Genomic DNA, 19156 nt, shown 5'->3' with positions numbered 1-19156 from the left:
TTAAGCTGTGGCTAGTTGAAACATTCAACAGAAAAAAAAAACAGAACATGCGGCTGATATCTGTGACTTTCTTATTGGCGCAGCAGAGTTGTGAAATCCGTAATCAATGAACGCCTTTGCAAACACTTCTCCTTCAGTGAAAAAGAAAGGTGGGAACCCCTTTCGTTTGAAAAAAAATGCAGAAAGAGAAAACGCTAACACACAGCTAGACGAACATTTTACAAATACAGCACAAGCTATTCATGGCCACCAACTCAATGGCACTGGGGCGCTTTCGTCCATCAATAATAACCATCTGACAGTGGCAGGCTGCGTCGACCACGACCACGCCGCGAGGTAGGCCTGGTTCTGACAGGGCCCCAAAAGAGGCCTGGCATCTAAAGTAGCAACTTTGTGCCATTGGCGCCTTGCTAATAATAACGAGGCGTCTGGCCGTTAGTTTCGCATATCGCAGATGCAAAGCTGAAGCGATGGCTCCAGGATCCATAACCTCACGCTGGGTTTCAAGCCTGTGGAAAATAAACATCACTGTGCTTTTTTTTTCTGCAGCGGCATTGCCTTTTCCAGGGCAAGAACCGGCCATCACCACCTAATTTTCGAAGATGCAAGTGTCTGTTCTTTTTTTTGTTGTTGTTGTTGTGGCTGCCCATTGACTTACGGAAACATGCCGAGATTGCCCAGTGATTGTGGTACTGTGATGATGAACGCGAGGTCGCAGATCGACTCGCAGCTGTAGCACTCCAGCGGGGGCGAAATCCACTAAGCGTTCGTGTAAGTAGGTGGATGCTTGGAAACCACAGCTCGCCAAATTATTCCGCGGCCATTTAAAACGACGTCTTCAAAAACCCCAGGGTAGCTTTGGAGCGTTAAACACCTTCAATCAATTAATCAGTCAGTAAATCATTCAATCAACAAACAAATTATTCATCCAGTCAATAAACCAACCAATTATTCAAATATTAAATTTAATAATCAAAAAATGAACTGCATAAGTGAAAGAGTTGAGTAGATTAGCGATGGCCTTCCAAGGAGGCAGCAGAAAAATTGCACCCTTAAGGGTGTTTTCCTTTCTCTTTAAGTCACGTTTTTACGCCCATAACGAAGAGTGCTTGGGCAAATTAATACACCCACTTGAAAGGGAGAATTTTCGTAATTTCACCCTTATCCCCTAAGTTTTTCTTTTCTTCCTAAACGCATACTAGCGTTTATTTTTACAGCGATATTTATTATTTGACGAGTACCTTAATATTGAGGACGTCTGCGAAGCTAATCGTGAAGTTTCTCGAGACCTTTTTATAGAAATAGAACAAAGCGCAAAAAAAAACCGCGCAACCCGTGTTCGAACCTTGTAGCTGCAGATTCCGAGTCGGCATTGTTAACTCATGACCGCTCCAGCGACAATTTGTTTCTTTACTATATGAAAAACAAAACTAAACATTTATCACAGAGCGAGCATTGCTACCCTCAGAACTCGGACAACACGCACATAGACGTCGACCAAGTGCAACCACCCACGCGGATTTTTAACGCAGTCCCACAAGGTGTGCGTGTAATCTGCCGTCTCCCTCCGGCAGACTCTGCATTTATCGGTCGGATATGTTTCGTGGTACATGCAATGCATCATTCTCGGGCTCGGTAGCAATCCGGTCTGGAGCTGTCTCGGTAGTACCGCCTCCGCAAGACTCAGGCTCGGGTGCGGGGGAGGGAGATTCCTGCGAGCCAGGCGGTAGGCCTTCGTGATTTCGTTGTAGTCCGTCATGCGGTCCTTGGTTCTCAACCGCGTTGGACGGTCTGTCGTTGGGGCGCGGTTGGTTAGCGCTCGCGCGGCTGCGTGTGCCGTCTCATTGTGGTTCCCATTGCGTTCCGACGTGTCGCCCCCGTGCGCCGGGAACCACTTGAGTCTTACTTTTCTGTCTTGTAGTTTCGCCGCTCGCAGGACGCGCTCGGCCTCCCTGCAGATTTGGCATCTGGCGCAGTTTCACACCGCCTGTCTCGAGTCACGCAGCACCATGTGGCAGCCTGCGTCGGCGATGGCCAGGGCGATGGCTACCTCCTACGTTTGTTCCGCTCCGGCGCACCGGGCTGAGATAAACACAGTCCATGGTAAAAAGCGAAAGGTGCGGTACGAAAAAAAAATTGGACGTCTTTCTACTTCCCCGCATGGTATCCCAAGCATTAGATGTCGCATTTTACATCCATAGCTTACTGTGACCATATGAGAGAGATCAGGAGCATCACCGTTATGCAAAACGAAAGCCAACGTAAAGGAGTTGGGGCTCCCACCCCGGGAAGGACCTTCAGTGCAGGACTTATGCAGCCTTGGCCACGCTTGAAGAGTGGTAGGCGCAAAGCGCTGAGAAAGAGAGAAATGTTCCTTTTTACTTGCCTCTAATGTTGAAGTGCCCGAGCACCCTGAAATTCTACTAGGTGTATGTTCCCCATAAAACACCTCTTTAGCACCCTGAAATAATGACAGGTGTGAACTAAGCCTGTTCAGGTAGCATATGCATATATTTCCAAATGTTCTAAAGAAAGTAAGGCTGCAAAACTGTGTTTCAACATCAAATTCATCCTTCGGGGTGTAATTTTTTCTGAGAGTGTACACAACGCAAGCATACAGGATGTTTCGCTCGAGCCAAAATTTAAGAATACGCAAACGCTACGTAGCTGGACAGACCCAATGAATTTGGTTGCCGTCGCTTGTAGATTCTCAGATTACTTTCGCATTCCGCATATATAGTTAATTAGTAATTAATAAATAATGAACTCCTCATATATAACTAGATTAAATGTGTCAGAGAAAATTTTAGAGCAACATGAGAAACTATGGATACAGCTTTGTGTCACCCAATACCGCCTAAACGAAAGTGCTGTCCGAGCGTGACCGAAGCCCGCCAATAAACGCAAACTGCCTCGAGCGGCCGGTCGCACCGCAAATAACTATATTTGCAGACATACGCACACGCAAGTTTCATATTGTTCGTACTAGGAGGAAGCACTAAATTTAGGTAGCGTTTATGGGTATAACCTAATGAAATTAAATAATTAGTGCAGGCGGTTGCTAGCTTGCGCCCGGCCGATCGTCATCATCATTGGCGTTCATCGCGAGCAGCCGCTTGTGGCACCTCAGCATTTCGGTTGTGTCCTCATGGAAGGGTCGTCACAGTACCTGTTTTGGCAGGACGTGACCAAAATACATAGCTAATGTGACAAAACGCAGCAAGTCAAAAGGACATCGTTGACGGACGTCTGAGTGTGACAGAGGTTATCAAACCACACTTGAAAATATTATGGCCAGAATTACACGCAGATGTGCTGCAGTCATCCTGACAAGAGCGGCTCAGGGGTAAAAGGCGCGCTGTCACGAATACCGCAGAGAGGAGGTGTTAGTCCACTATGCTGTTCTGAGGATACATCAATGTGGGAGTGTTAACCAAACATGCACTCTGATTCCGTTCCGATAGCTTTGTGCTATTTCAAGTGGGCCGTGCAGCAGCCACCTTGTGTCATCAGAATGCCCGATTGAGCGATGAGATGGTGCTACAGGACGGCTAAGCCGTGCCACGAAGAAAGGTGAGTCACGTAACGTATTCTTTCAATATTTAATGAAATTCCATTTGGCTGCATAGGATCGGTCTGTAGCGAATAAAATGAAGGCCGCACTTATAATTGTAAGCGCGGCCTTCATTTTCTTCGCTAAGATATGCCTAAAATAAAAAAAAAATGTGCTTAAGCATATTTTATGTTTTGTACACAGCATAAGAGGTGAGAATAAATACCGCGCTAGAGCAACTTGACTGGGCTCTGACAACATTTAACATGAGCAGGAGCAGATCACACAATCTCACACAGTAAAAAAAAAAAGAAAAAAAAAAACCGCATCACCCAAACTAAACGTGTATACAACTTAACTCTTTCCTTTTATACAAGATCAGCGTAACTAATGATAATGTGCAGGAATATCATTAAATAAACAAATAATAAATATGTAAACAAAAATAAACCAATCAACTTGCGAAACATAAAAAAACAGGTAAGGTTAGTAAAACTTCCTTTTACTTTCTAAATTTCGTGGCCGAAACACAGTGCGTGTGCTTCAGTGCGAGGTCACACATTTAATTTCTTTTTCTTGCGCCCTTGAAGCATTTCACGAGCGCAGGATTTGTTGAGAGCCAATTCGGCAGAGTGTATTTCGTTCCTTTTAAAAACGAGCCATTCCTGGTCTTCCGACGCACAGGTATATTGTCAAGCTGAAGCTGTTAAAATTGCTGCCATCAAGATGTGCAACACGCCAGCTTCAAAGTGTTATATCACAACCAGTCCTCTGCCTTTGCATTTTTTTCTGGCTTGCCAAGCTTACACCTGCAATGGCGTGAATATGCAAGCATACCTGAACTTGAAAATTGCAAAGTAATGCTGAATGTGGCCCAGCTTATTCCGGGGCAAATCGACGCATGCACTAGAAATGTATGGATGATAACAAACTAAAATAGATCGCGTCTGCTCAGTGAGGAATCGTCGTGTAGCTTCGTAAATATGAAAAAGCTGCGAGGGAAAGACCACGCATATCTTCGTTCACCTCCTTGCTTTGTGGCGGGTGCTTATATATCTATATCTATTTTTTCCCTCAGCAGAATAAAGCCCGGTTATCAGTGACAGCATTATCTCCTTTCAGTTTGCTTTTTGAGATCCCATGATGTTCTCTTTCTGTGCGATGCAGAAAACTGTACACCGAACATTTCTTTTTGTTAAAAAATTAAATCATAATGGTTTCACGTGCCAAAACCATGATTCCATTACGAGGCAGGTCGTGATGGGGTACTTCGGAATAAGTTGGACCCCCGGGTGTTCTTTAACGAACACCTAAACCTAAGTTCACGGGAGTTTTCACATATCTCGTCCATCGAAATTGGCGTCACCGGGGCCGGGATATGATATCTAGGCCTCGTGTGTAGCAGCCCAATGCTACAGTCAATAAGAAACCACGGTGGGCACCAATTTTTTTAGTCGGTGTGTGTTTTTCTTACTGCTTTCATTTCTATCGATATGAAAGAACACGAGATGCTGAAACTAAGGACTGCCAGCTGTTCCTCTTTTACATGAGGAAATTTTTGATGCTTGACAAACCACATAATTAATATCACACAAAATAAAGATATTACAAATGGCACTGCTATAAATGCGCAATGGTGAAGTGTCATCACATGAAAATGCGGCGTAATAAGTGTTGAACCGTAAAGACGCGCTACACATGCATAAGATGTCACAGTTTTGTGCAAATCACTGTCCTAGACAGGGATTTGTGGTACTCACGCACCAAGCACGCACGCACGCACGCACACAAACACGCACGCACACAGACACATATATTTGCGCATACGGTGTCACTTTCTCAGTCAAGTATACATGCACTTCTCGTGCTAATATTCATCGACCAGAAGACTGGCTGTTGCTCCTAACGAGGATTTGGAGCTTGACCAATGGCGATGTGAAGCGGTTGCGCAGAAAAGGTGTGGTCGTTAGGCGAGAGTAAAACATTCATATGAAATTTAAGCAGCTTTTCAATTCTCTGACCAAATTGTAGCCATACGTTGACGATCGTGAGTATAGTGTGTTCGGCAGTGGTTCTCAGCTGGTGCGCGCAGAGCATAAACGCATTTATGCAGGCCCACGCACAAAACCTTTTTCTAAAAAAACAACCGTGCACAATGTATTGGGCGCACGTTAAAGAATCCCAGCTGGTCGGAATAATTCGGAGTCCTCCGCTACGGTGTCCATTATAATGACATCGTGTCCCTGGCACGTAAAACCTCTGAATTTATTAATAAATAAGCCTCTTCTCGTCGTCGAGACTTAGCCCCGTATTCAGAAATCTGTCTTAACTGTGAAGCCCACGCTTCACGATATAAATGACGCCTCCTGTGAACGTCGCCAAGACGCTCATTGCGTTTCCTTTGACGCGTTCACGACAGGCGTCACTTAAAGTCAAGCGTGGGCTTCCAATTAGGATGCATTTCTGAATGCGGGGGTGAGGTAAGGCCCAACCGGAACCACGCTTAGGTAAGTAGTGTCGACTAAGTCGCAGGAAAGTATTCCAAGTCGGCTATTACTAGGGTTTCAAAGGTTAATGGAATTCCGAGATAGCGCGGGGCGGGAACCAACGCCTGCGCTGTCTGAACTTCCAAGCGAACGATTTGCTAACTAAGCGCAACCTGGCTTTCTCGAAACGACTGCACTTCAGTTAAGTAGGACATTACGTCTTGTGCCCTGCTCGCTTATAAGAGGTTCATTGTGACTTAGAACTACACTCGCGAGAGCCCTCAAACAGAACGGTCCTGTAGATGTATCTTCACCAGGAGTCTTTGTAGCATTTAGAGGACCGGAACTGCGCAGTAAGGTTAGCTGTATTCACGGCACGTGCACAAGCGAGTCAGCTTGCCGCTCATTTTACGGGCATGGTTTAAAACGGGACGATGGCACACGAATGCGGCGCCGGAAACTCCTTGCCTCAAGAACGGTTTAATAAAATGAAACTGTGCGGTTTTGTGCATTCATTTGGTGCCAACTATAACGCACAGGCATTAAAACATAATCTTCCAGCATCGATCAATAAACATTGCAGTTCAAGCACAGCCGCCTGTAACCAAGTAAGCATACATTTATTAAAATTTATTTTTTTACTTATTTGAGATATCAGCACTTCTGTGTACTAGTGCTTTGAGCGCATGTGTTGATGCAAAAATGAGAGCATGCACATGCATATTTATGCATTTATGTCTGACTGCTAGTGCCCGTGCCCTGCGTGCGTGCGTGCGTGCGTGCGTGCGTGTGTGTGCGTGTGTGTGCGTGTGTGTGCGTGTGTGTGTGCGTGTGTATGCGTGTGTGTGCGCGTGTGCGTGCGTGCGTGCGCGTGCGTGCGTGTGTGTGTGCGTGTCTGTCCAACACACGTTGTCATGCCAATGTTTAATTGTCTAGTTTGCGATGCATACCGGTCGAACAAAAGAATGCTTTGCAAACTAGCGATTCTGCGTTGTTCAGCCAGCAGACAATGCCAACACCATACAACCAGATTAACGCAGCGGAGCTTCTCGAGGCCCAAAGTTGTTTCACTGAGCTCATGTCTCACCTGCCAAATAAATGAGTACACCCAGACATCATTGGTAATCGTCTTCGCGGACCTATTATATGTCCAGCACCACATAACTGCCTCTCCCAGCAGTCTCCGTTTACACATGTCTTGTGTGAATGCTGACGCCATCTTGTGATGGGCAATTGGGGAATGTTATAACATAACACAGCTTTCTGCCTTCCCCGACACTGCGCTTTCCAGGACCGTATGGGTCTTAGAAAATCCCGTAACTCTACATTCGTGGACAACTTTCTGTATAAATGAAAGGATAGTTACATGGATGGAGCTTAAGCCTACGGGTTAGGGCGCCAAGTTGTGCGGCTCGCCTTTGCTAGCGCTTTCGGTTCCTTTGGTTACATGAAAACAGATGGTCATTCCTAACTGCGAATTTTCTAGACTAGCACTCATCAAGTTTACCTTGGTTTTGTTTTAACTTAAGGAACATTATCTTTAAAGACGACGTCGTCAGGAGGCAACAAAAAGGGTGAATTGATATTAGAATGTGTAAACATTTAACAGGCAAGGGAAAGCGGGGAGCAGGCTGGCAACTGCCACCGGATTAAGGCATACCACAAGGAAGCATTTCGGGGCCTGTACTGTTCCTTATGCACATTAATATCTTTGTTGCCCTCATTGCAGTAAATATCACGGCGTACGCCAATGGCTTAACCATGCTAATTTCAGGGAAAACAGAACACCAAATGGTCAAATAACGGCAATTATTTTTTAGAATACTTGCGGCAAAAGGCACTCAAACATTCTTCAAATATTGATACAAATAAAGCTAAAGCCAATTTGTTTAGACCGAAAAACAGAATATATCGCTGTAACTTTCATCTTCTTTTAGGGAAGCGTGAAATTAGGGTTGTACCAGCGTGACAAGCTTAGGCGTGGTTTCTATTGAATCACTCAGCTGGGATGCGCATGTCGTTACCCGCAACGTTCCCCAGAGTCCTAAAGTAACTCTACAAGGCAAGCGAAATTCAGCAAGAAAAAGCGCTGGTGATGGGAATATTGACTGTAATTTGTGGCGAAAATTTCGTCTTTCTGGCTTGGACAGATTTACCGAAAAGAATTATTAACACGTTTTCTTTTAGTATTTCCGGGCCTCATGCCAAGAATTTACTTGGTTTTTTAGCCTAGCGTTCTTGGTGAAGTATACAAGCCACTCTGCTTATATTTGACGGGATTGAGTAACAGGTCACAGGTAATACCTACGCAAGGTTCAAAGGGTGTAGGCTAATTACGAATTTTACAATAAATTACGTGTGCAAGTGCTCCGGAGCATCACGAGTTTGTTGTAAGAGCAGCGCAAAATTTTGCCAGCTGCTCTGACAAATCTACAAAGGCCACCAAAATGAAGTTCAGCTACTTTGGGGGCAATGCTACCCCGAGTTTACGTGCCACATAAACTTCATGTGTATCAATCCAACCTATGTCAGTATTTTCTTCAGCAAGTGCGCGAAAGTGTCACGCTGCCGTATTTAGCTTCGTTTCCCAACGTCCCGAAATAACTCGGTGTTAGACAAATATCACATTTTGTTGAGAAGCGGAGCATCTTACCTGCAATGTGCCTCGAAATTTGTCAGTTTTTGCTTAATAAGCTGCGTAATAAATATTTATTCTTTTTTTTATGTTCGTAATGTGGGGTATGACGTTCGCCTGGTGTCCTCTGTGAAACAACGAATCTTTTTCATGTTTTGTAGAAGTAAGGGCACTGTAATGGCTGATGTGTGGGCAAAGCTGAAAGCGGACGGGTTAATTGGGGCCTTGGCTAAACATAACGTATGCAAGCGCTCTTCATTGAAAAAGTATTTGCGTAATTACATTAGGCTGCAGTGTGGAATGGTACGATAGTGTCATACGAGATGCATATAATTGAGCCCCTTGCCCTGGCGATACTACCAATGCCATCGAGATGAAATGCAGCGCCAATGGGTGAAACGCTATCGCAAATTATTGTGCGCAGATAATTCCTTGTGAGTGAAATAGAGCCATGTAAAAGCAATTCTGAAGTAAGCGTTATGAAGTGTGTTACGGTCACTATGAGGTGTGGTTCCACGTCGTGCCGGCATAACTATAGGTTACACTGAGTTTATATATTGCGACAAGGATGTCACGGTAAGCTTAATTTGTGACAAAAGTTTCACATTGCTGGCTTAATCAAAAACGTTGAAAATAAATACTCATTTTCTCATTTTTATGCGTTATGCGACGTTGGTAGTTTGTTTCTCCGGTGTCCTCTGAATTTATCAAGGAGCCTTGTTTACAATTAGGGTAAATTAAGGGGCACCTTATCGGTAATTTGTGCGCAATGTTAGAAGTATGAGGACTACACATTTACATATTACGTATATAATGCTACTCTATTGAGTATATACCACGTTTATACGTACTACTGTTTACTATGCTTTTAAATATTCAAGCGATCCGTAACTTTAGCAGGGGGTTTCACGAACAACGTAAAGTTTATGCCCTTGTTTTGGGTTAACTGAAAAATCCACTGAGATCAAATTTATGTGAAATTTAAGGGGGGATGCAATGACAAATGCTCTGGCGAAGTATACTGTGTTGAGGTTACTTACTGTCCACGCGAAAATTCCTAAAAAAATACTAGAAAGCGAAAGGCATGCTTTCTCAAATTGAACAGTAATATGTGGGTAATCTTTTTGAGTGTGCCATTTGATTACACGCAGCTGAAACTATTATTGCAACTTCTTGAAATTAACTGCTTCCCCGAAGACTGGATTGTGATTTGGCAAGGACGCAGAAGTGTACTGTAATGTGTTTTCTTCTTCTTTTCTCCTCAAATTTTCGACCCTTCTCTCTAATGCAGATTATAGCTAACCAGACCGTTACTCTGGGTAACCGGCCTGTCTTTAATATCTTAATTTAAGCTCCATGAAGAATGACGAGACCGGCTAGAAAATGAAAGAGGAGGAAGAAAAAAAGCCGTTTCGGTTCATTTTATCGCAGAGAAGCTAGCGCTAGGTAAACTAAAAAAAAGAAAAAGACGACTAGGACGGGAACCATGAAAAAAACAACAGCAAAGAAAACGTGCAAGGTAACAACGACGTCAGGCAATCAGCCTTCGTAAGGTAACCTCCTCCTATATAGTTTTCTCCCTTTCACTTGTGTAACCATGAGAAATATTCACATTGGGTATTGAATCCTGGCGGCCGCACGCCACACGTTTCCTGATGCGTGGTGTGCTCGAGTGCCGCTACTAGCCGATGAAGTTGCCGCCGCTTTCTCTAGCTCGTGCTGGTCGCCTCTCGCTCTACACTTTTGACGATCCTGCGTTCTCAGCAACGGCACCTGGAAAACGTTAGGCAGTCTTAGCGTGTCGGCAAACGTTTCACTATTTGCGTAATATCGTGTTACCGGGGAGGCGTGTACGGCTGCAACGTTGGTAGCTGCATCTTGTGACTCAGATTTTTAAGCAGAAAGCGCACAAAAAGTGATCTGTGACATTCCGCTTTGCCGGCAGCGACATGATCATTAATGAGGAGTTCCGTTATCATTTTGCTTAGGCTAGAACACTGGCACAGAATAAATATTTTTCATACGCAAGGTAGCTGTGCAAAGCGTCCCAAGATGTCAGTAGCAGCTTTGCTGCTGCAGCATCCGTTGGTCCGTTAACCAGATAAAACGTAAATGATAAGAAATTGACGGACAGTCTAAAACTCTCTTGGAAAGCATATTTAGCGCCAGAAAACAAGGACAGAAGGGAGACGACACCACAATGCGCTATCCTTGTTCGCTGGCGCTAAACGCGCTTTCTAAGTCAGTTTACCAACACGCCCAACAAATGGCAATGCGAAAATTCTCTATTGTTGAATGTGCAACGGCAACACTAAGCCCGGAGCGCCCGAATGAACAGCCACGCCTTATAACTTCTAAGTGACGCAGCATGGAAGTAGACGGCAAGTCGTGCGCCACCTCGCGGAGTGGCTAGAAACAAGCGTTTACCATTCCGTTCCTGATCGCTTTCCCAACAATTTGTCTTCGTTCGTAACTTGGTGTTAAAGTTCTCACCAGACTCTCTTTATAAGCAGTTTTCTTTCATATATGGCTAAAACCGCCACTGAGTAAACTTGTTTCTTCTTCTCAAAGGGAGATTGCCCGCACGCAACTGCTAATGTTGGCTCCAAACGACACAGCTCGTAACAACGCACGACTTCAGAGGAAGCTTTGCTTAGCTTGATGACTCCTATCTAAATACGCGAGAAAGGAGAAATTGTTTTTCTCGACATCCAGTGTTAGGAAATTAAAGAGGTTTGTTGCACTTAAAAGAAAAAGAAAACCTAGCGACTGCTAGAAGCAAATATTTAACTGAAGCCGTGGAAAATGTTTGCGAAAACTCTTCAAACTTGCTAAATTCCAGAAGGCAAAACTATCACGTTGCCAGCTCTGTAAGTGAGCGACAAAAACAAATATCACGCTTATGTGAATTGCATTTAATAGTAAATCTACAACAATATTGATATACGAGTATGGCTTATTGCTCCCGAATACACCACCAATATGCGAGTAGGACTTCAGCAAGACCCTCGTAAACGTTGTAAGAAATTCACGTGTGATAATTCTTTATATATCGTACTTGTGCGCTTTAGAATCTTTTACAGATGGTTTTAGAGAACTGCGAAATCTATTTTTCGTGCACCGTTACGGATTTATACACTTAGTTCTTTTTCTATTACTTGCCGATTTTCAACCATTCTACAAAAAAAAATGTAACACCTTAATCTAAGGTTTCCTTGCTATTGCCACTAGACTTACCTTTCTCTCTGAAATGCAACAACTTTTTTTTAGGTCAGTGGAGATGTCTCACAAAAGCATTTCTCCTATACACGTATTTCAGTGGTATCATAAGACGCCAACGAACACTGACACCAAGGACAACATAGGGGAGATTACTTGGGCTTAATAAATGAAATAAAGAAACAATAAATTAATGGAAACGAAAGTGGAGGAAATCACAACTTGCCGCAGGTCGGAAACGGGCCCTCAACCTTCGCGTGCGAAGGTTGTGGATTGTTGAGGTAATTAATCTTTTGTGTTACAAAAGCAGAACGTTGTGAAGACACCTTCTGCGTCAAGAATTGCTGGCGCGAAGGGAGCAAACGGAGAATAAGAACAGGAAGCTTTCATTATGAATTTGAAAGAAAAAAAAAATAGAAGGCGACATCATGTGAAGGTGTCGCTTAGTGCCTGCCTAATCAATAACTGTGCACTTCATCGAGCAAAATAACTAAAAGGTTGAAGTTTCGGAGAAAAAGTTAACGGCTGAGGAGTTTCACTTTGGAGAGCGGAACGAGAAAGATTGAAAGAAAGCGCACGTGCATATACATCAAGGTGCTTAATGAAAATATTTCTTAAGTTCGTTAAGCCCTCTTGCTTGTAATCTCATTAAAAGTTGTTCGTTAATACAGCAATGTTCTAAGTAGTGAGTGCTTCGAAGTTACAGATGGTCGTGCCAAATGAGATTACACACGAGAAAGCTTTAATAATGACGGCAAATATAAAAGAAATGTTCTGAAAAGTGGGGCCGCCATATTCGCGACGCTCACCTGAACACTCGGAATAAAAGCAACAACAACCTCCAAAAGTTCAGGCCTAATTTCATCCGATTAGGCTTGCTCAGCCGTAATAAGTGAAATGGAAAAGAATAAAATCTCGATCGCGAAAAGCATACGATACCATTACACATGAGCAAGTTTTAAATATAGAGAACAAATATTAAAAAAAGTTTTGAAAAGTCGGGCCGCCATGAGGGTTCGCAACCGTCATCTGAACACCTGAAATAAAAGGAAGATGAACCTCGAGATATTAAGGCCTAATTTCATAAGATTAGGGAAACGCAGCCTTAACAAATGAAATGGGAAAGAACAAATGACGATCGCGAAAAATCACGAAAATCACATGATCCAACTACAGATGAGAAAGTTTTAATTAAAGAGAGCAAATACAGAAACGTTCTGAAAAATAGGGACGCAATATTCGCGACACTCTCCTGGAAACTCGAAATGTGAGCAAGACGATGAGCATTCAAAATGTAAGCCCCAGTTTGTTCAGATTAGGCAAACTCAGCCGTATTAAATGAAATGGTTAAGTACAAACTCAGGAAACTCCCAGTTCCACTGCACTATACCCGGAAGAACATTTCTCCGTCACACAAATGTTCACGAAATATCTGTTTAAGTCTAGTCTGACCTCATCAACTGCGCCCAAACATAAAAATCCTCCATTGAAACTCGTCAATAAATTACCTCCAAGCTGAGGCTTCCATTATTTGGCCCTTTTGGACCACTTTAGGTAACATCGTCCGGTTGGCGCGGAATTTCTTTCTGTTCGGTCATAGGGGATCACTTGGTATCATCACTTTGCTATCGTTGTGTGGAGGCAAAAAGCTCTACAGCCAATCATGCATGAGTCCCGTGCGCAGATGGCGCTGTTGTTGCGTCACACATGAGGCAAGTGGAGCTGAATTTAGTATCTCGCTCGCCGTTCAGAGCGGCATAGCTCTGCAGTACGTTTGTTGATCCGAGCAGGACCGGCTGCATTTAAGAGAGCTCACCCAGCCATAGTAGGTATATTCCATGAAATTCAAACGTGTGCTCACAGGGCGTTTTAAGGCTTGCTCATTTTTATGGTTACTCGGTTAGGGTATCTGCGCGCTCAGCGCGCTGGGTCTACAAATGGCATGAAGATACTCAGACAGGAAGAGGGAATGATGCTAGTTCGAGCCCAACTCCTTTGACCACGGTGTGCCCACGGCGAATAGGAGATGGATATGATTGCAAGATTAGACTGCAGGACCCGCGCTGGGTGTATCACAAGTTAAGCACCTAACATTTGTAATGCATGAGCATATGTCATTTGGGCATTTGATTACGTCATTTCTGTATCCTAGCGCCCACAGGCCCTCAGCAACATGAATAAAACGTGTTACCTACCCCACTGAGTGTTTCGTCCCTGATATAGCCTGTCCAATAGTATTCTTGTCTCGTTTGACCGGCTTGTGTGAGGCGCAAATGATAAAAAATAACGTACCTTTGTAGCCTCGCTAAAATTTTCCGGACAGAATGGCATGTTGTATATAACCGGCGTATCGTATACATGTTGTATACAATGCACGCACTTCAGACACATTTGATATGTGTTTCAGGCTGTTGGCGCTTCACACTACACTCCCAGAAAGCGATTATGCACTTGCCCAACAATGTTCGCTAACGGAGGTCAAAGATAACACACTCCTGAATCATTTGAGGAAATATGGCACCAGTTAAGCCTTCGTACTCATAAAGGGCGGCGACATCCTTCATAAACGACTCATGTAAACTATATATAAATATCAGTTAAGTAAGAACCCTTGCGCTGTGAGGTCTTCATTAGCCAAAATTTTCATGGTCAGAAGCTATGCCGCTAGCAAAAGTAACTTTCAAACTCATACGGCATGTACCGATGAAACTCTTTTTCAGTAGGGAAGTGCTAATGAATATGATGGCCCAAGATGGAACGTAGGTACCCTTGTATGAGCTTTGAATATTGAGCCTCTCACGCAAGATACTGAAAATGACATCCGCTCTGTATGTAGCCTTCCGCTAGAATTAAATAGATACGTTTCAGAAGAGATTCAGAAGGGACGGTTCAGCCAGATCGATCAGACCTCCTTATACTTTGCGAAACGTCGAACTATCAGTTCCGATAAATTCAGTGGTTGTACGATCATCGGTTGCGCGATCCTAATAATCAATAGCGCATTGCACTGTTCCACCGTGATCGAATTATTTGCCAGGACCGCAGAGAATAAGCAAAAAAATAAAGAAAATTCTGCTCTGGAAGGTCTAATACATGCCCCTCCTGAGCCTTGCTAAGAAAACAGCCATCGAGCTCCGTTCGCGCTAACAAGGTGGGACATTCGCCATTACACGCCTCCGGCCATAATCCTTCCATCAGCGCGTAGCTGCAATCTGTACGAGACACGTGGATGAGCCTCCTCTGATCGATAGAATCTCTCACTCTCGCAGTATACGAAAACAATTCGGCACATACCAGCCCAAGGCTATTGACTCCACGCCCAGCGCCTTTACCGTGAAGGTCGGCACGGAATAGAAGGATGGGGCAAGTGATATGCCACCGTTGAACGCACACTTTGTATCGGGCACATCGCTCTACTAGTTGGTATTTCATCGTGTGGAAATTAGGGTACTCTGATAACACAAGGAAAAAGGGGACACACACAAGGCCGGGGGGGGGGGGGGGGCGTATACAGTCAGGTAGCCAACCATCCTTGTCATTTCGCAGTAAAGTGTTCTGGTACCAATAATCATTTTAACTATTTCTTAGTTGTGTTTTAACTGACTTCCGACGCGTAATTACGTATGTCTATACTTTTCCCCTCGTACTGTGAAAAGCAAAAACGCTAAATAAAACAAAGACCGCTTATATACGTGTCCTCTCCCTTTCTGCATCCTCGTCCCAGCACTCTACGTTCCCATAAATTCTGTGCACCTATTTTGCTTCTCATTACCGCAAGCATTGTTGAGAACGCACCTTTCGCAATGACTTCGTCTCAGTTCTCGCGCTCCGCTGTTGTGTGGCTTTTTGTTATTATATTGTTTTTGTTAGGCACTTTATTATCATGAAAGTTATTTGAAAGAAAACGCGTGCGCGTTGTCCTCGTCGTCCGGCGTTTCCGCGATCCTCGCGTACCTTGTTTTTGCATTGCGAGAATGAACAGATATTTCCAGGTGTGGGCCCTGTTACTACAGGAGACCAAGGCCTTGCCTGCCATTCCGGGCTTCAGTGGATACGTGTGTCCTTCGATGAGTGACCGTCGTGCGCACACAGCTGCCCCTCCAAGAAAGGCGGTAGTGTATGTTGATACGCGCTATCCTCAGGTCTGCCTTTCTCTTAAAAACTGGTTTAACTCATATCAGGAGGTAGTGGCAGTAGCTGTGAAGTTACCCAAGGCAACTGTTGTGGTAGTGTCATACTACATAAGACCAGCCGGTGGCTCTTCTTCATGAATTAATCTGAGCTGGTTAGTGAATGTCCGTCGCCAATACCCAGCGTGTCCTATTTTAGTTGGTGGCGATTTCAACGCCCCTAACCCAGATTGGGGGTACCCTACTTCTAGCCCTCGAGGTAGGCGTGTGCGGGACGCCTTCGCGGATGCGTTGTTTGTACTACTGAACCATCCCGATTCAGCGACGCGGGCTGTGCCTCAAGCTCGACGTACAACATACGCACCAGATCTTACGTTGTTGTCGGTTCCCGGCACTCCCAATCGGCACCTGGAGCCCAACTGCTGGGGTAGTGACCATCACCCTATCATCATCGGCCTTCATCCGTTGCAGGCACGCCGATTGTGCCGCAAGTGTTCTGTGGTCAACTGGGGCACCTTTCGCTCCGTTCTCCAAGATACTTCTGTGGACTCGTCACCACTACTAGTTGGCCGCATACAAAGCGCACTCAATGAAGCTACAACCATCAGCTGGGTAGACGTCGATCGACCGGCACCCGCTATCGGCCTGCTAAACTTGTGGGCTGCTCGCAGACAAGCTGAGCTGGCAGCATCCCAAGACCCCACTTCTGCACAAGCACGTACAAGACTGAATTTCCTTACTGCTAAGGCCCGCAGACATGAACGCGACCTCTCGCGGAGGCACTGGCATACGTGGTGTGAGCGGTTTTCGTCCAAAACATCGAATGCTTCTCTCTGTCGAACGTTCCGTGCCATGGAACACGGTTGCCGCCGTCCAGACGCGGCAGCCACAGCCTGCTTCGCTGCTGGCTTGTCGCCGGATGATTTCGCCAGAGAAGCAGCCCGGAAGTTTTTCCCGCAGTACGACGTGTTGCCTCAAACAGCCAATGGTGTTTCCTTGGCAGGCATTCCGACACATATCGACAGGTTATCATCTACAGCAGACTCCGAGGGGATTGCAAGTACTTTCACCATACCTGAGTTGCTTGCCGCGATAGATGGTACCAGTCGCAAGACAGCACCCGGTCGAGACCCTATTACTTATGAGGCCTACAAGAACCTGAGTTCCGCTGTGCTGCCTCAACTCCTCGACATCATTAACAAGGTATGGCTAGATGGCGTTGTCCCTCCAGGCTGGAAATCAGCTATTGTGATCCCGATTCCGAAACCAAGCAAGCCACCGACTGACCTTGGCAACTTCCGACCCATTTCCCTAACGTCAACGTTGTGCAACCTTACTGAGAAAATGCTAGCCACACGACTGTCGTGGTGGCTAGAGCACCACGGTTTCTACCACCTTGCTCAAATTGGCTTCCGTCCATCCATAGGTACTGAAGATGGGCTGGGTGTCTTGGCATCCTCGGTTTTATCGTCAGCTCGTAGCCACAGTGTCCGTACTGTCCTCGCTATAGACGTCGAAAAGGCGTATGATAACATCAGTCATGCTGCCATCTTGGCTTCAATTGACATGCTGCATTTTCCCCCTAGAGTACGGAATTTTGTCAAATCTTTCCTTGAAGACCGACATATTGCGATTCGCCTCAGTGGTGACGCCGTCGGCTCATTTGTCCCTCTTCGTGGCGTACCCGAGGGATCTGTATTGTCACCCACATTATTCAATATTGCTTTCATCCCGCTTGCATGGCACTTACACGATGTACCCGACATAAAGTTCCTGTTGTACGCTGATGACATCACGGTATGGAGCACTCATCACGACCTGCAGACTCAAGCCGCTGCCTTTCAATCAGCTTTAGATATCACAGCGACTTACGCTTCTTCGGTCGGCCTTTAGCTTTCCGTCAGCAAATCTGCTTACATGTCAGTCGCCAATCGCTAGGGCCGGCGTAAACTCTCTGCAACACCCATTCGCCTTCATCTATCCGAAACCACTCTTCAACAATGTTCAACTACAAAAATTCTGGGCCTGATGGTACACGAGTCGGGAACCCCAACTGCTTGGCTCTCCAGCGCTAAAAAGCAGGTAATTCAGACGTTGGGTCTGATTAGGCGCATTGTTCCTAAAACGGGCTGCGCCAGCTCATATGTTGCGCGACAATTGGTGAAGGCGGTAGTGCAACCACGCCTTGTTTATCAAGCCCAATTCCAGCATTTGACGAGGGCACAATGGGATCGCCTTGAGGCTGTTAATCGCGAGGCAATGAGCGTCATCACTTGCCTTTCCCACATCACCCCGATCGTGGCTCTCCAAGAAAATGCACAGCTCAATACACTAGAAGAGCTGGTGCAGCAGCGACGTGATGCCCGCAGGCTTAAGGCCAGCCTTTCACACGCAACGTGTGCTCTCAGGGCTTACGCTTTCTCGAATTCGCGTCTACCTCCACCATCGCCAGTTCTTCCTCCCTGGAGTTTTGTACAGCTGAGTGATAACAAGCCAACTGATATACGTCGCCCGACACCAACTCACGCGGCGGCGTCGCTTCCTGACCGAATTATTGCTCAAGATGCCCACCTGCGCGTGGCTCCATCGTCCTTTACGTTGATGCAAGCATTCAGGACTGTGAAACAACCACTGCAATTTATTGCCCATGCGCACCTGCCCTTAATAAGACGACCCGGTTTCAAATCCAAGAAACTCCTTCCTCCTTCTGTGCTGAGCTCCTTGCTGCCCGAGAAGCGTTGTTCGCGGTGGCCGCCTTTCCCATGGTCCCCACGGCCCGAATCGTTATCCGCACTGATGTCCTCCAGGCGACGCGGCTTCTGCGACGCGTCAGTCGGAGCCCTGACATATGCCAACAGATCCATCTTCTGGCGGCAGGCATCCCGCAGCCAATATCTGTCGAGTGGATCCCACGCGACCTTCTAAGCTTCCAAAGCCGTGCGGATTCTGCGACCCGCCTAGCGACCTCTCCATCTTCACTGCCTCAACTCTTTCACCTAGATGATACCACCCTCCTTTTAACAAGAAAGGAGCACCTCCGGCGCCGCACACGTGCTCTCATACCTCCGTGTGCGGTAAACCTCCCCCGCGGTCTTACCCGTACAGAGGAGGTTGCGCTTCGGAGGATCCTGGT

Source organism: Dermacentor variabilis, chromosome 9, assembly GCF_050947875.1.
Source record: "Dermacentor variabilis isolate Ectoservices chromosome 9, ASM5094787v1, whole genome shotgun sequence".
Taxonomy (NCBI): Eukaryota; Metazoa; Arthropoda; class Arachnida; order Ixodida; family Ixodidae; genus Dermacentor; species Dermacentor variabilis.
Note: the sequence above shows the minus strand (reverse complement) of the source record.